Genomic DNA, 15,439 nt, shown 5'->3' with positions numbered 1-15,439 from the left:
TCATAGAATGAGTTTGGAAGTATTCCATCCCTTTCTTTCAGAACAGCTTTAGTAGAATAGGTATTGTTTCTTCTTTAAACGTTTGATAGAATTCCCCTGGGAAGTCATCTGGCCCTGGACTTTTGTGTCTTGGGAGGTTTTTGATGACTGCTTCAATTTCCTCACTGGTTATTGGCCTATTTAGGTTTTCTATTTCTTCCTGTTCCAGTTTTGGTAGTTTGTGGTTTTCTAGAAATACATCCATTTCTTCTAGATTGCCTAATTTATTGGCATATAGCTAATATTTTTAAAATCATTTGTAATTTCTTGGTATTGGTGATGCTCTTTCCCTTTTCATTCATGATTTTATTATTTTGAGTCTTTTCTCTTTTGTTTTTAATTAGGTTAATGGTTTATGTATCTTACTAATTCTTTCAAAAAAACCAACTCCTGGTTTTGTTGATCTGTTCCAGTTTTTCTGGTCTCTATTTCATTGGGTTCTGCTCGAATCTTTACTAACTCTCCTCTTTTGCTGGGTGTAGGTTTTATTTGCTGTTCTTTCTCCTGTTCCTTTAGGTGCAAGGTTAGCGTTTGTATTTGAGTTTTTTCCAGTTTTTTGAGGGATGCTTGTATTGCAATGTATTTCCCTCTCAGGACTGCTTTTCCTGTATCCCAAAGATTTTGAACAGTTGTATCTTCGTTCTCATTAGTTTCCATGAATCTTTTTAATTCTTCTCTAATTTCCTGGTTGACCCTTTCATCTTTTAGCAGGATGGTCCTTAACCTCCACGTGTTTGAATTTCTTCCCAATTTCTTCTTGTGATTTAGTTCTAGTTTCAAAGCATTATGGTCTGAAAATATGCAGGGCACAATCCCAATCTTTTGGTATTGGTTAAGACCTGATTTGTGACCCAGTATGTGGTCTATTCTGGAGAAAGTTCCATGTGCATTTGAGAAGAATGTGTATTCAGTTGCGTTTGGATGTAAAGTTCTATAAATATCTGTGAAATCCATCTGGTCCAGTGTATCATTTAAAGGTCTTGTTTCTTTGGAGATGTTGTGCTTAGAATATCTGTCATTTACAGAAAGTGCTGTGTTGAAGTCACCCAGTATTAGTGTATTATTATCTAAGTATGGCTCAACTTTGGTTATTAATTGATATACTTGGTGGCTTCCACATTCAGGGCATAAATATTCATGATTGTTAGATCTTCTTGTTGGATAGATCCTTTAAATATGATATAGTGTCTCTCTTCAGCTCTTACTACAGTCTTTGGGATAAACTTTATTATCTGATATGAGGATGGCTACCCCTGCTTTCTTTTGAAGACCATTTGAATGATAAATAGTTCTCCAACCTTTCAGTTTCAGGCTGTAGGTGTCCTTATGTCTAAAATGAGTCTCTAGTAGACAGCAAATAGATGGGTCTTGCTTTTTTATCCAGTGAAACCCTGCACCTTTTGATGGGGTCATTAAGCCCATTCACGTTCAGAGTTACTACTGAAAGATATGAATTTAGTGTCATCATGATACCTATTCAGTCCCTGTTGTTGTGGATTGTTTCTTTGGACTTCCTCTTTCTTTTACAGAGTCCCCCGTAAAATTTCTTGCAGAGCTGGTTTGGTGGTCACACATTCTTTCAGTTTCTGCCTATCTTGGAAGCTCTTTATCTCTCCTTCTATTCTGAACGAGAGCCTTGCTAGATAGACTATTCTTGGCTGCATGTTCTTCTCACTTAGGACCCTGAATATATCCTGCCAGCCCTTTCTGGCCTGCCAGGTCTCTGTGGACAGGTCTGCTGTTAACCTAATACTTCTCCTCATATAGGTTAGGGATCTCTTGTCTCTTGCTGCTTTAAGGATCTTCTCTTTATCTTTGGAATTTGCAAGTTTCACTATTAAAGGTTGGGGTGTTGAATGGTTTTTATTGATTTTTGGGGGTATCTCTCTATTTCCTGGATTTGAATGCCTGTTTCCCTCCCCAAGTTAGGGAAGTTCTCAGTTATGATTTGTTCAAATATGCTTTCTGGTCCTCTGTCCCTTTCAGCAACCTCTGGAGCCCCCATTAAATGTAGATTTTTCCTTCGGAGACTGTCATTTATTTCCCTTAACCTTTCCTCACGATCTTTTGTTTCTCTCTTTTTTTCCTTAACTTCCTTCCTTGCCATCAACTTGTCTTCTATGTCACTCACTCTTTCTTCTATCTCATTAACCCTCGTCGTTGGGAACTCCAGTTTGGATTGCATCTCATTAAATGATTTTTAATTTCAGCCTGATTAGATCTAAATTCTGCAGTCATGAAGTCTCTTGAATCATTTATGCTTTTTTCTAGAGCCACCAGCAGCTTTATAATTGTGCTTCTGAATTGGCTGACATGGAATTGTAATCCAAATTCTGTAACTCTGTGGGAGAGAGGACTGTTTCTGATTCTTTCTTTTGTGGTGAGTTCTTCTTTCTAGTCATTTTGCTCAGTGCAGAGTGGCTAAAAACAAGTTGTCCTGGAAAAAAGAAGAAAAAAAAAAGGGAAAGAAAGGGAAAAAAACAACAAAAACCAAAACCAAAACAAAACAAAAAAACCAAGGATGGGTATCCTCTGGTTCTATATACTATAAATCCCTCGACTTCCCCTGGAGCTTTCCAGCGCTGCTTGGTCAATAACTTGCTTTTCCCCTGTCCTTCCAGATGGTCTTCTGGGGTTGGGGCCTGCTGTGCTGACTCTCAGGTGTGTGCACCTGGGGAGATGCCCCGCCCCCTGCCGGGTGCTGGCTCAGTCAGAGCTGTGTACCCCGAGGCTCCTGTTCCCTGGCGCCCCTTCCCTCCCAGGCACAGGGTGACACCAGGAGGGACACCACCACTGGCGGCAGCCAGCTCCCCAGCCCTGGAGTCAGCTCCCCAGTAACCATCACAGCAACCAGTCCGCAGGGGCCTGGATGCTCCGGGGGCGGAGGGCGCTGACCTGCACAGCTCGGGGGCCCCGGGACAGGAGCGTCTGTCCTGGGCCCTCCCTGCCCCCGCCTGTCCCGGGGGAGGCAGGGTCCCGGGCTGTTTCCCCCGCGCCCTGGGCTCCGGGGCCTGCGCCGCTGGAATCGCGGCTCCCGAAGGCAGCAAGTGCAGCCCCCTCCGCCCGGAGCCCCCACCCGCCCCCCGGCTCCTCCCCGAGGCCCCCCGGCGCGGCTCCAGCCCTTCCCCTAGCTCTGCCCGCTCTCCCCCGGGCGCCCTCCTGCTAGTGGCCCCGGGAACCTGGGGGCTCCGCTGCCCTCCTGCGGTCCTGCCCGAGCTCCCTGTGAGCGCCCTCCCGGCGGGAAGACTCCGGGGATCGTTCAAGTTCCCGCTTCTCCCGGGCCCTCCCGGCCTTAGCCTGGCTCCTCGCAGGGCCCCGACCCCCCATCCTTCTTCTTCTTCTTCTTCTTTCTTCTTTCTTTTCTTCTTTCTTCTTTCTTTTTCTTCTTTCTTTTTCTTTCTTCTTCTTTCTTCTTCTTCTTCTTCTTCTTCTTCTTCTTCTTCTTCTTCTTCTTTTCTTCTTCTTCCTTCTTCTTCTTCTTCTCTTCTTCTTCTTCCTTCATCTTCTCTTCTTCTTCTTCCTTCTTCTTCCTTCTTTTCTTCTTCTCTTCTTTTCTTCTTCTTCTTTTCCTCTTTTCTTCTTCTTCTTCTTTTCTTCTTCTTCTTTTCCTCTTTTCTTCTTCTTCTTCTTTTCTTCTTCTTCTTCTTCTTCTTTTCTTCTTCTTCTTTTCTTCTTCTTCTTTTCTTCTTCTTCTTCTTTTCTTCTTCTTCTTCTTCTTCTTTTCTTCTTCTTCTTCTTCTTCTTCTTCTTCTTCTTCTTTTCTTCTTCTTCTTTTCTTCTTCTTCTTCTTCTTCTTTTCTTCTTCTTCTTCTTTTCTTCTTCTTCTTCTTCTTCTTTTCTTCTTCTTCTTCTTTTCTTCTTCTTCTTCTTCTTCTTCTTCTTTTCTTCTTCTTTTCTTCTTCTTCTTCTTCTTCTTCTTCTTCTTCTTCTTCTTCTTCTTCTTCTTCTTCTTCTTCTTTTCTTCTTCTTCTTCCTTCTTCCTTCTTCTCCTCCTCCTCCTCCTCCTTCTTTTCCCACTTTCCTACCTTGTTAGAAGCGAAAACCTTTCTCTCTGTAGCATTCCAGCTGTTCTCTCTTTAAATCTCAAGGTTATCTAGGTAAGTTGCTGGGACGGGTGAGGTGAGGGCCCTACTCCTCCACCATCTTCCCCGCCCCTATCACTATAATAGTTTCTTCTTTAAAACTCCAACCTGGTACTATGGGAAGGGTTATCATATTTTAGCAGACAACCCCTAGGAACTCAAACAAGCATTTGTTCGATAAACGAATGAATAGCTATCTTTATTAACCATGAGCACTGTGCTTCGTTCCCAGATAGAAAAGTCTCAGAAATATCCTCCATAATGTTTCAGCCAAAGACCTTGGCAAAGTGCCACGTGGACAGTGAATTTAGGATCTCACCTGTGATGCTCGAGCAGCCTGCCAGCACAGAATCTCCACGCCCCACTTCTCTTTTTCTTTCTGGTTGGTTTTGTCAAAGTACCACGGTTTCCTACTATGCCAGCAGCATGTTTGTTTTTCATTTGTGGGTGGCTTATAAAGCCACAGATGTAGGTGGGTGGCAGGAACTCAGCACTTTGCTTCCTGAGCGATAAGTACCGCCATCAACTGTGCACATATGGCTCCTATTAACGTAAATGAAAGGCACGTGTCTAATGTGGAGGGCAAAATTGGCAAAAGTGAAACAGCTGTACCTATTGACCCTCTCTTTGGAATAGGTGCTACCTGAGGTCAATAGTGCCATCCCCTTTTCTAACCTATTTATATGACTTCCTCATTGCATAATGGTCATTTCTTTTTCCCTCTGTTCACATATCATAGGCTTTTTCCCAGGCTCTTCTCAGAATGAAAGAAGACATCTAGGAAAGCCATAGTGCATGGAGTCTATCCACACCAATTACAAACAGTAACCTTCCAATGCCGGCAGAAACTGGGTGACCAGTCATTGGTATATTTTAGAGGAGAATCAAATATCGAATTGGGATAGTGGTTGACTGGAAGGTTTCATTTGACCTCAAGTGTCTATGATTCATGGGTTAATTCAGTGAACACATTTTGAGCATCTTAATATGCCAGTTCCTGGTAGAACTTGGACATAAAACAATTTCTATTTCCAAGGATTTCACATTTTAGAGATGGCAGTCAAGAAAACTGCCTCCTACAAGAAACCATGAACAATTTGAGTGCAACGAAACTGCTGTTTATTGTCCTGTTGTTGGCACCCTAAGTATTTGTTGTATGACTAAAATATCACAATGTATGTGAGCAAGTAGAGACATGGATCTGAAAGTTGAAAGAATAATCTAAACCTGGATGGAAATTGAGTTGTCACCATAAAGATATTAGAGAAAATATAAAAATGAATGAGACTGACCAGGAAAAATGTATGAAATGTGGCCAGATTTGGAGCAACTGACCTCTAATGGACAGATATGGGGCAAGGAGCCACCAAGACACAAACAGAAATGTAAGATGAGAATCTGTAAAAAGTGATGTCCTGGAAGTGAAGAGAGGCTGCTATAATAACACACCATGAACCAGGTGGCTTATGAACAACAGAGGTTTATTTCTCACAGTTCTGGAGGCTGGGAAGTCCAAGAGGAAGGCCCTGGCAAATTTGGTGTCCACTGAGGACCAGTTTTTTGTTCACAGATGGCACACTCCAGTGCATTAACTTCACATGGTGGTAGAAGTGAGGCAGAGCTCTCTGGGGTCCCATCTATAATGACATTAATCTTACACTTTTTAAAGATTTTATTTATTTATTCATGAGAGACACAGAGAGAGAGAGGCAGAGACATAGACAGAGGGCTCCCTGCAGGGAGCTTGATGTGGGCTCCATCCCAGGACCCTGGGATCACGACCTGAGCTGAAGGCAGACGCTCAACCACTGAGCCACCCAGGCATCCTAACATTAATCATATTTATGAGGACTCCACCTTCACGACCTCATCACCTCCCAAGGCCCCCACCTTTTAATTGTATCACCTTGGAGTTTTGGATTTCAATGTATGAATTTTGGAGGGACACAAATATTCATATCACAGCAGTTTCAAGAAGAGTGCTACCAAAGAAAAGCTACAGAGTACATAGATCAGATCAGATGGAAAGTTCCCATTTAATAAAAAGGATTAGAAAAAAAATAAAGGAAAGCAGGCTAAATAATATAGAAGTAGCCTAGAAGAGGGAAAAATAAAGCTAAAGAAATAAGGCTTTCCTTTGTCTCTGTCTTTAGGATAGAAGCTTCCTTCGTATCCCTAGATATGCTCCCTAGAACCCAGCGCAATGATTAGCAAAGAAAGTACTTTCCCATGCAATTCAGCTATGTTTTAAGCTGGAGAGAAGATATTGTACCGACATATAAAATGCTGATAGTCCTTCCCAATTTGTACAAAACATTAATTTAAAAGATGATTGTGTTCTCAAATTCAACTTCATCTTTCATGTATCTGTATTATGCTTTTTAGTGTCCATTCTGCACTTCTGCTCTCAAGTGCTAGTGTCCAAAAACACAAGGGGGGATAAAAGTAATAAATTTTAAATGAGGAAACCTAGGAAGAAACTAACCACGTGGGGTTTGGTGATTTTTTATTTCATGGACAGATATGCTCAAGTTTGTGATTTCACATTATAAATGTAAAGTATGCTCTCAGTTCACATAACAGAATTAAGGAGTCTGGTTTTTTTTCATGGTGTTCTGAAAAGTATCATAAAATCTGAGGGTCTTATGGTATCTCTTAGACAAATTTGAGAACTGTTGTCCTAATACAGTAGTTTTCATGGAGTAATCAAATTTCCTATTCCTACTTACTCCTTCCCTTTCTTATCTGAAGTCTTATAGTGAGTTTAGTGTGGAATCTACCTTCTTTTTTTTTTAAGATTTTATTTATTCATGAGAGACACACAGAGAGAAAGAGGCAGAGACACAGGCTGAGGGAGAAGCAGGCTCCATGCAGGGAGCTTGACATGGGACTCGATCCCAGTCTCTAGGATCATACCCTGGGCTGAAGGCGGCACTAAACTGCTGAGCCACCTGGGTTGCCCTGGAATCTACCTTCTAATGAGAAAACAGCTTTGTCCTTTGTGCCTAGATGACAACGATTGCCAAGGACACAGAATGTTTCAGACTGGGAGGTGGGACTATGGGTAGGTTTTGGAGAAGCTAGATAATTGGATAGAAAAATGGATATTTTAATAAATATTACTGTGTACTATTTGATTCACCTATGAATCTTCTCAAAATAGCATAAATAAAATATTTCCATTTTTCCTAGATTCCTTTTTGGGAGTCTGGATTGTTTTTGGAAAGTTAAACTACTACTTAAATGGTGCTACTTGAGTCTTTAGGTTCAAAGGGGTCACATCCAGAATTTCAGGTCCATTTGAGTAGTTCTGAGGCAGGTCTCCAGTTAGCTGTCCTAACTTCCTGAGCAGAGAACTGTCCTCTCAATGACACACTGTTGCACACATTTACCCATGTATAACTACATCTGGGCAAATGGCTCTGCCCTCCTGTTTTGCTTTAGTTCATTACCGTTTAAACCCAAAAGGTTTTGTTTATCAGCAATATCTGTAACTTACTTCCTGTCAGCATCTAAAGGAGCCTGAACACCATCAGAAATGAAAGTAAAAGCCTTCTAAGAGCTTCAAGGAGTCAGAGCTAAGTAAGGGAAGGGCATTTGAATACCACTGTCATGATAGTCTGAAAAAAGAGCTGATCTCTGGACATGCTCAAAGCTTGTGACCTTTACTATCAAATGTGAAGAAGGGACTACATACAGAAGTACACACCTAGGAACAACTTGTGTCCCAGCCTTAGCCAACCTTCTAAGGACAAGAAACCAAAGGCCTTTTTATCTCATGATGAAAAATTACTCCCTCATCATTGGTATGTGATCATTTCCACACAAGGACTAAATGAGCTGAGAAAATCCCATTTCTTCCGCCCTTGGGAGCATTAGCTGGACAAAACAGACATCCTACTGATTTACAATCTGGACAGCCTTTCTCACATATGTGACAAAGTATTTTTCACAGAGCTTTTCTCAGCTGTTGCTTTTTCCTGACGCAAGTGTCAAATGCTCTGGCAGGTAAATTCTGCATCCCTGTGGTGGCCTTGGGCATTGGCATTTGTAAGCCAGTATATTTCTGTCATCTCCTGCATGTCAGAGTTCAACCCATGGGTTGGAGGAAAGGCAGCTGCTCTTGTTCCTGGGGGAAAATGCACTTAAGAAACTTTTTAGCACACAACCTCAGCATTTCCTTTGAAGGATAAGTGGGAGAGTTGGAGATCCAAGGGGTTCAGACCAGGACAATGGACTCTCTAGAGCCAGATACACAAATCTAAGAAGCTTAAGGAGACTGCAAGGTGGAAGGAAATGATAAAAGATCGGGGCCTCATCCCATGCATCATTTTGGCCAAATCTCTTAGGTAGAATCCAGAAACTCTTTTATTTGATTCTGCCTGACAAAGCACAGAGATGGAATTAATTTTCAATGCATTTTATGTTGTATAGACATAGCAGGAACTGATAATTATGGAAAGAACCAAATGTGTGTGTGTATATATGTGTATATGTTATATACATATATATTATATGTATCCAAGACATCCTACCAGCTTAGTTAGCTGTCAGTTGAAATATCTGACACTTTACCAGAAGACATTTCTACTTTTCAAAAAGAAAAGAGTAGGAAAAACCATCACTGGTTGAAGCAACACTTTACACACTGAAAGAAATATAAAATATTAGAGTCAGAAATTACCTTAGACTTAAATTTCCACACTCTTCATTTTGGGTGAAGAAACTGAGGCTCAATAAAGTGAGGTGACTAAGGTCTCAGCTGGTTAGTGAGAATAGTAACTTTCATGGTTATTTAGCAAAAAATAAATAAATCAATCAATTTTCCAAGGCATGGTGCTGGGTATCTGTGGCTACAAAGGGGAAATAAACATGCTACATTCAATTCTTTGAGGGCAGGAGCTATGGTTTCCAACAGGGAAGAAAGATAGTGTTTAAGTATCCCAGCCAGAACCAAACATGTGATAGTGGATAAAGCTAGGAGTGGATGAGCTTATTCAGGCACAATGTGCAGAGCAAAGACACGAGACACAAAAGCCAATCTTCATATGAAAATTCCAAGGTTGATTCTACAAGCCCTATCTCAATCCATACCTGCAAAAAAACAAAACAAAACAAAACAAAACAAAAAAAACTTGGTATCATCTCCACAGCACTATATTGTTCAATCTTGTGATGTAAGAGAATTTTATGTGAATGAAAAATGTCATATTTATGCCAAAATGCTCTCTAATCTTGTGCTGGTTACTGTAAAGCAGATTTTTATACAAATATGCCAAGCTTCAGCACCTGGGAGGTCACATTTCCCATTTTTATATTCAAACTATTATAGTTGGAACCCTCTTATCCTTTTGATGTGCAACGTTTCTAGGTTATCTTAGCCTCTATAACAGAAAACCACAGAATAAATGGTTTATAAATATACAACAGGAATTTATTTTTCAGAATCTTGGAGGCTTGAAGTCCAAGATCAGGGCATTGGCAGATTCAGTCTTCTGAGAGCCACTCCTCCTGGCTCACAGCCTACTGTCTTTTCTCTGTGTCCTCACATGAAGCAAGGGGGTGAGGGCGCTCTCTGGGTCCTCTTTGATAAGGGCATCAATCCTGTTCATGAGAGTTCTGCTTTCATGACCTAATCACCTTCCAAAGGCCCCACCTTTTATTACTACAGATGGTCTCTGACTTTTGATGATTTGACTTACAATTTTTCAACTTTACCATGGTGTGAAAATGATGGGGAAACATACCTGGAATTTTGAATTTGGATCTTTTCCCAGGCTAGCGATATGCTACAGGACCCTCTCTCTCCATGCTGGAGGGTCTTTTTTTTTTTTTCCTCATTCTAGCACTTTATTGGAAACTGGTTGCATACATCAATGAAATCAGACCAAAGTAAAAGCATCACTTCCACACAATATTCTGATATCTGTGCTATCTTCTGTGCTAGAATTTAATAAATCCCAAGATGTTCCTGATTTTGGTCAAGGAACTTGAGTGGTCCAGAAATCTTTCTATAAATATAGATCATAGCATCCAAAATAACCATCACTGTCTTGAGTGAGTTCCCAAAGTCCTGGGAACATCTCTTAAAATCTGTAGCTTAGACTGGCTGCAGTGCTGGTGGGAGGGAATGAAGGGTGTACACTTTACACCACGGAGCTGGTTAGAACAGGTGCTGGGGTGAGGGGACAGAGCTCCTTGAGTGTGAGACACACAAGTGAGTGGGGGCTGGAGATCCTGAAAGCCACCCGGGGAACTCAGCCACCCTGTGTTTTCCAACACAGCTTGAGTGTCAAAGTGAGAAGACTCAAATGCAGAAAGGTCCCAGTCAGCCACGTGATCACGAGGGTAAACTACTAATACACTTACAACCATTCTGTACCCATGCCACCATTCTGTTTTCCACATTCAATACAGTCTTTAGTAAATTATATGAGATATTCAACATTTTGTTATAAAATAGGCTTTGTGTTAGCTGATTTTACCCAACTGTAGGCTAATGTAAGTGTTCTGAGCAAGTCTAAAATTGGCTACGCTAAGTTGTGATGTTTGGTAGGCTAGCTGCATTAAATGCATTTTCAACTCATATTTTCAACTTGTGATGGATTTATTGGGATATAACCCTATTAAAAATTGAACAAGATCTGTACGTCTGCAGGAGTCAGGATTTCAACATAACAGATTCTGGGGGTGGGGTGTAGATTCAGTCTCTAGCATACGTTTTCTTCTTTTAACAGCTTCTGAGTATCTCAGCATTTTGTATGTTCCCCAAGTCCTCCCCTGACCACTCATCTGATTCTTGACCCTATAAACTGCTTCTTTTCATCCCAGGAGAGCCATCCCCAGGTGTGCCACAAGCCCTTCCCCTTTACTTGTCACAATGCTGTAGAAATTAGCTAGTATTTTAAAAATCATAATGAGACTATTTTAAGAATAATTCAAAGATACTGCACAGTTCTTGGCTTCTTACAGGTCCTTTGCAAAACAGGTTTACATCACGTCCTCTATCCCACGCCATTTGCTCAGAGCTAAGGGTTTATCCTATACCCAACCACTGTTCATGCTCCAGGTACCTCACACCTCCACATCTAGACCAAAGGGAGCCCAGGCTTCAGAAAGAGAAGGAAGTATTTCCCTCACCCGGTTCTAAAGCTCACTCAGGAGTGACTGCTTTCCAGAACGACTGACAAAGGAAATGCACATTTCCTTCAGATGCAAACCTATTCCTATCTACCAGGTTGTGGCTGAGCTGCTTACAAGACAATTCTGTGATGGCTGATAAGCATGTTTCCCAAAGTTCATGTTCTTTAGCTGGTCTCCAATTTATAGGACCCAACGGAAGTGAGCTGTTGCCAAAATTAGCACAATTCTGTGATGGGTAGGATAATGTCTTCCAAAGATGTCTATTCCTAATCCCTGGAACCTTTGAATATGTTTGTTACCTTACATGGCAAAAAAGACTTTGCAAATGTGATTAAGTAAAACCTTGAAATGAGCAAATTATCCTGGATTAGATGGACAGGCTCAATGTAATTACCAAGGTCCTTACTCATAGAGAAACTTCCCCAGCTATATTGAGAGGTGGACGTGACTACAGAAGAGAGGGCAGAGACTTGCAACATAACTTGTTTTGTTGCAAAGAAAGGGGCCACAAGCAAAGGAATATGGTCAGCCTACAGAAGTTGGAAGAGGCAAGGAAATGGGTTCTCCCCTAGAGCCTTGGTAAGAAATGCAGCTTTGCCAACACCTTGACTTTACTCCAGTGAAACCTATGTTAGGCTTCTGACCTCCAGCCTATAAGACAATAAATCTGTGTTCTTTAGGCCACTAAGTTTGTGGTAACATGCTATGGCAACAGTAGAAAACTAATACCTTATTCCTTTTCAGTCTTTCCTCATTAAGTATGCAAAAGACATGGAGACACAGTCTCACCTAGGAATAAACTCATAATGTGTATTATGTTTGTTACACTTGTAATATCAATTCATCTTGGATGTGCTGTAGGGAATTTTGATAAAATTCTGTACTAAATTTAGTCATTCTTAGACTCAAGAAAATGATCTAAAAAAGAAGAAAATGATTTAAAACAGTAAATAATGTTGAGGTCAATAGGGAGAAAATTTAAATCAATTAGAAATAAGTTCTCTGGGATCCCTGGGTGGAGCAGCGGTTTGGCGCCTGCCTTTGGCCCAGGGCGCGATCCTGGAGACCCGGGATCGGATCCCACATCAGGCTCCCGGTGCATGGAGCCTGCTTCTCCCTCTGCCTGTGTCTCTGCCTCTCTCTCTCTCTCTCTCTGTGACTATCATTAAAAAAAAAAAAAAAAAAAGAAATAAGTTCTCTAACCCAGGGGTTCTCAGCTTTGGCATTATTGACATTTTGGGCCAGATAATTCTATTATGCAGGGCCATCCTGTGTATTGCAGGATTTTTAGCAGCATCCTCACCTCCACCCACTAGATGCCAGTAGCAAGCCTCCAGATGAGACAGACACTGCCAAAGGTCCCCTAAGAGACAAAATCATTCATGGTTGAGAACTAACATTCTATCCCAGCGATACCTTGGAGGACAAAAAGCTGTCTTATAAGGATAAACTCGCTATTGTAGGATACAGAAATGTTCAGTTAAGAAGTATACACTGGTAGGGTATGTGTCATTTCCATAGGTCTTTATATTTTCAGTACATGAAACACACAGTGTCTGAGATACAAATATTCATTTCAAAGTGATTTGTGTATAGGGACCTTCTTGGATAAACTTTCAGTACTGTCTTTTGCTTTTAACATAAGGTCTCTTTCCATGAGTCAATCGTTTTTCCTGGCAAACTGACTTGGAATGGTGCTAAAGAGAGTTGGGCACTGCGGCTTTACTTGTAAGGACATGGCACAGCTTCTGAGGAGATCACACACCAACACAACCAGTTGCAGGTAGCTTCAAGTTACAGAGCACAGACCAGTGGGCAGGACGGGGATGTCACCATATAGTCCCTTACTAGGTAAGAAGGGCAGGGGCTTCAAATATCACTAAATTTGTCTGGGCTAAAGCTATTAAATGGGATGTATTCTCAGGGGGGAAAAACTCACTGAGTTAGATGTCATACACAACTAGTCCCATACTTCTATCCATCAAATGAACTCGAGTTAGCTATTTAGCCTTAATTGCTGACACCTCAGGCTGCCATGTGCACAAGACTTCAAAGGTAACCTATTCTTCTCAAATATGGTAATGATCTAAAAATAGGGAAGTGATTTAAGAACCAAACAAAGCAACTGAGTTGGTTGTTTATATCCTGCGAATCATCCAGCACATGAATTCAACTGACAATAATTTGAAAATGAGAAATTCGGCCAAGAGCAAAACTTAAACCACTGTCATGATATCAACCCAAATTAATAAATTAATAGAACAGATGCTCCAAGGTTCTAGTCTAGAGCAGAAGAGCTAAGAATTTGGGTGACATTTCTTTCTGACCATCATTAAAGTCGGCTGGGTCTTTTTTGCAGGACAGAGACTTTTAAAACTGGATTTTTCTTCAATGTACATTTATAATGTCTGGCTGCCACATGAATTAATAGCCTATGGAAGCAGTATTTGGGAATGGGAAAGTGAGTTAAATGTGATAGATAAATGAGCTATTTTTAGCAGAGTTCTATTTTAGATGGTTTTTATAAATATACTCCCTGTAATTAATAATCACTATATAATTAGAGAAAAACATCCTTACTTCTCCTTCAAAATAATTAATAATTCCCATTCTCCTTTTAGATTAGTTCAAGGCAGTATCTCAGTTATATTATAGATAATACTCTATGGTCACAACTTGAAGCTCTCTCCACATAGTTCGGGGTCTGTTACATAGAATGAGAACCCTCGGATGGAAATTTCAGGAAATCAGGTTTCAGAACAAAATACAAAAAACCTTTTGTTGCTGTTCTTCAATGAGAATTGTTTAACCAGAGGCTGAATTCTATTGTTAATGATTTCTGGCAAGGGCCGTATCATTTTTTATTTACAGCTGTGTGTGCAGGAGCCCTGATTTCAACGAAAGGCTAACGGGAATTCCTTAGAATGGCCTCTCCACACCATCAGAATTCTACACTCTAGCATCTGGAGGTGGCTGTCAGCTGGGGCTCCCAGGTCCTGGGTTCTAAGATGTCAGATGACTCTCCCAGCACCAGAGGGACCTGACATGGCCTCCCAGAGCAGGGAGCAGTGATAGGAGGGCTTGTCCTGTTTTCTGTTTTAGAGCCACTGGCCATGATGGAGCACAGGCTCTGTCAATAGCACAGGTTAGTTCCGTATGGGGAATGGCCCATGGCCCACTCTTCTGCTCCTTACTCCCCTTTCCATCAGCAAAAATGTTTGTAATCCTGTTACAGTCTCATCCCTAATAAAGCAGGCCCTGTATTAATGATTGTAAACTAGCTAATAACTTTGGCTCAAACCTGTTCCCTAAGCATATTGTAAACTGAAATCGGTCAGGCAATAAATATATATTAAGAACCTACTGTGTCAGGCATTGTAGCAGGCATTGAGAATAAAGGGATGAGCAAAACAGGGGTGATCCTTGCCTTTTAAGATGTTAACAATTCAACAGAGAAGATAGACAATGAACAAGCACTCCAGGAGCATATGGTGGCAGCCTCTCACCTATGGGGGTAGGGGTTGTGGGAAGGGGGCTTGACAGAGCCAAGGGGGATTTAAGCTGAGACCTGAGGAAGGAGTGGGGATAGGACATGGAAAAGAATGAGTGTTCCAAACAGAGGAAGAATGTTGAAGGCCAGTAGTCAGCAGAGCTATCCGCTTTTGAGGAAGAGGTAGAAGTTGCCCATGGATGGGAGAGAGGTAGAGAGTCCTGAACACTCAGGCTGGAGAGAGGGGTGGAGGTCTTCCTCCTTCTTGGTGATCGTGTGGTGTAGCCACATTAAATCAGTTACTCTGGAAACAAGGAAAGCACCACCGTAAGCACCATGAAACCACTTACCCCAAAACCAGTATGCATCTCTTCCTTGAGTGAAGCACTGTCCCTGCCCAGATAACCCAGGTGCTGATCTATTCTGGCCACACAGCCTAGAGGTGACCCCGAGAGCAGAGCCAGTGACTGTCTCTCTGCTCCATCTTTCTGCAGTTCCTACCAAAGGTTGCTAGGAAGTTGCTACCCTCTCCCAGCGGGGGCCTACTATTGCTGAGGTATGGTGAACACCACAGTTTCTAGGTCCTTCCCCACCACCTGACTCCTGGTACCACCCTGCTGGAATGCTCCTAATAGACAGACTTGATCAGGGACTTTAATGGGATATGCCCATTTGTCCATGTTGT

This window comes from Canis aureus, chromosome 14, assembly GCF_053574225.1.
Source record: "Canis aureus isolate CA01 chromosome 14, VMU_Caureus_v.1.0, whole genome shotgun sequence".
NCBI lineage: Eukaryota > Metazoa > Chordata > Mammalia > Carnivora > Canidae > Canis > Canis aureus.
Note: the sequence above shows the minus strand (reverse complement) of the source record.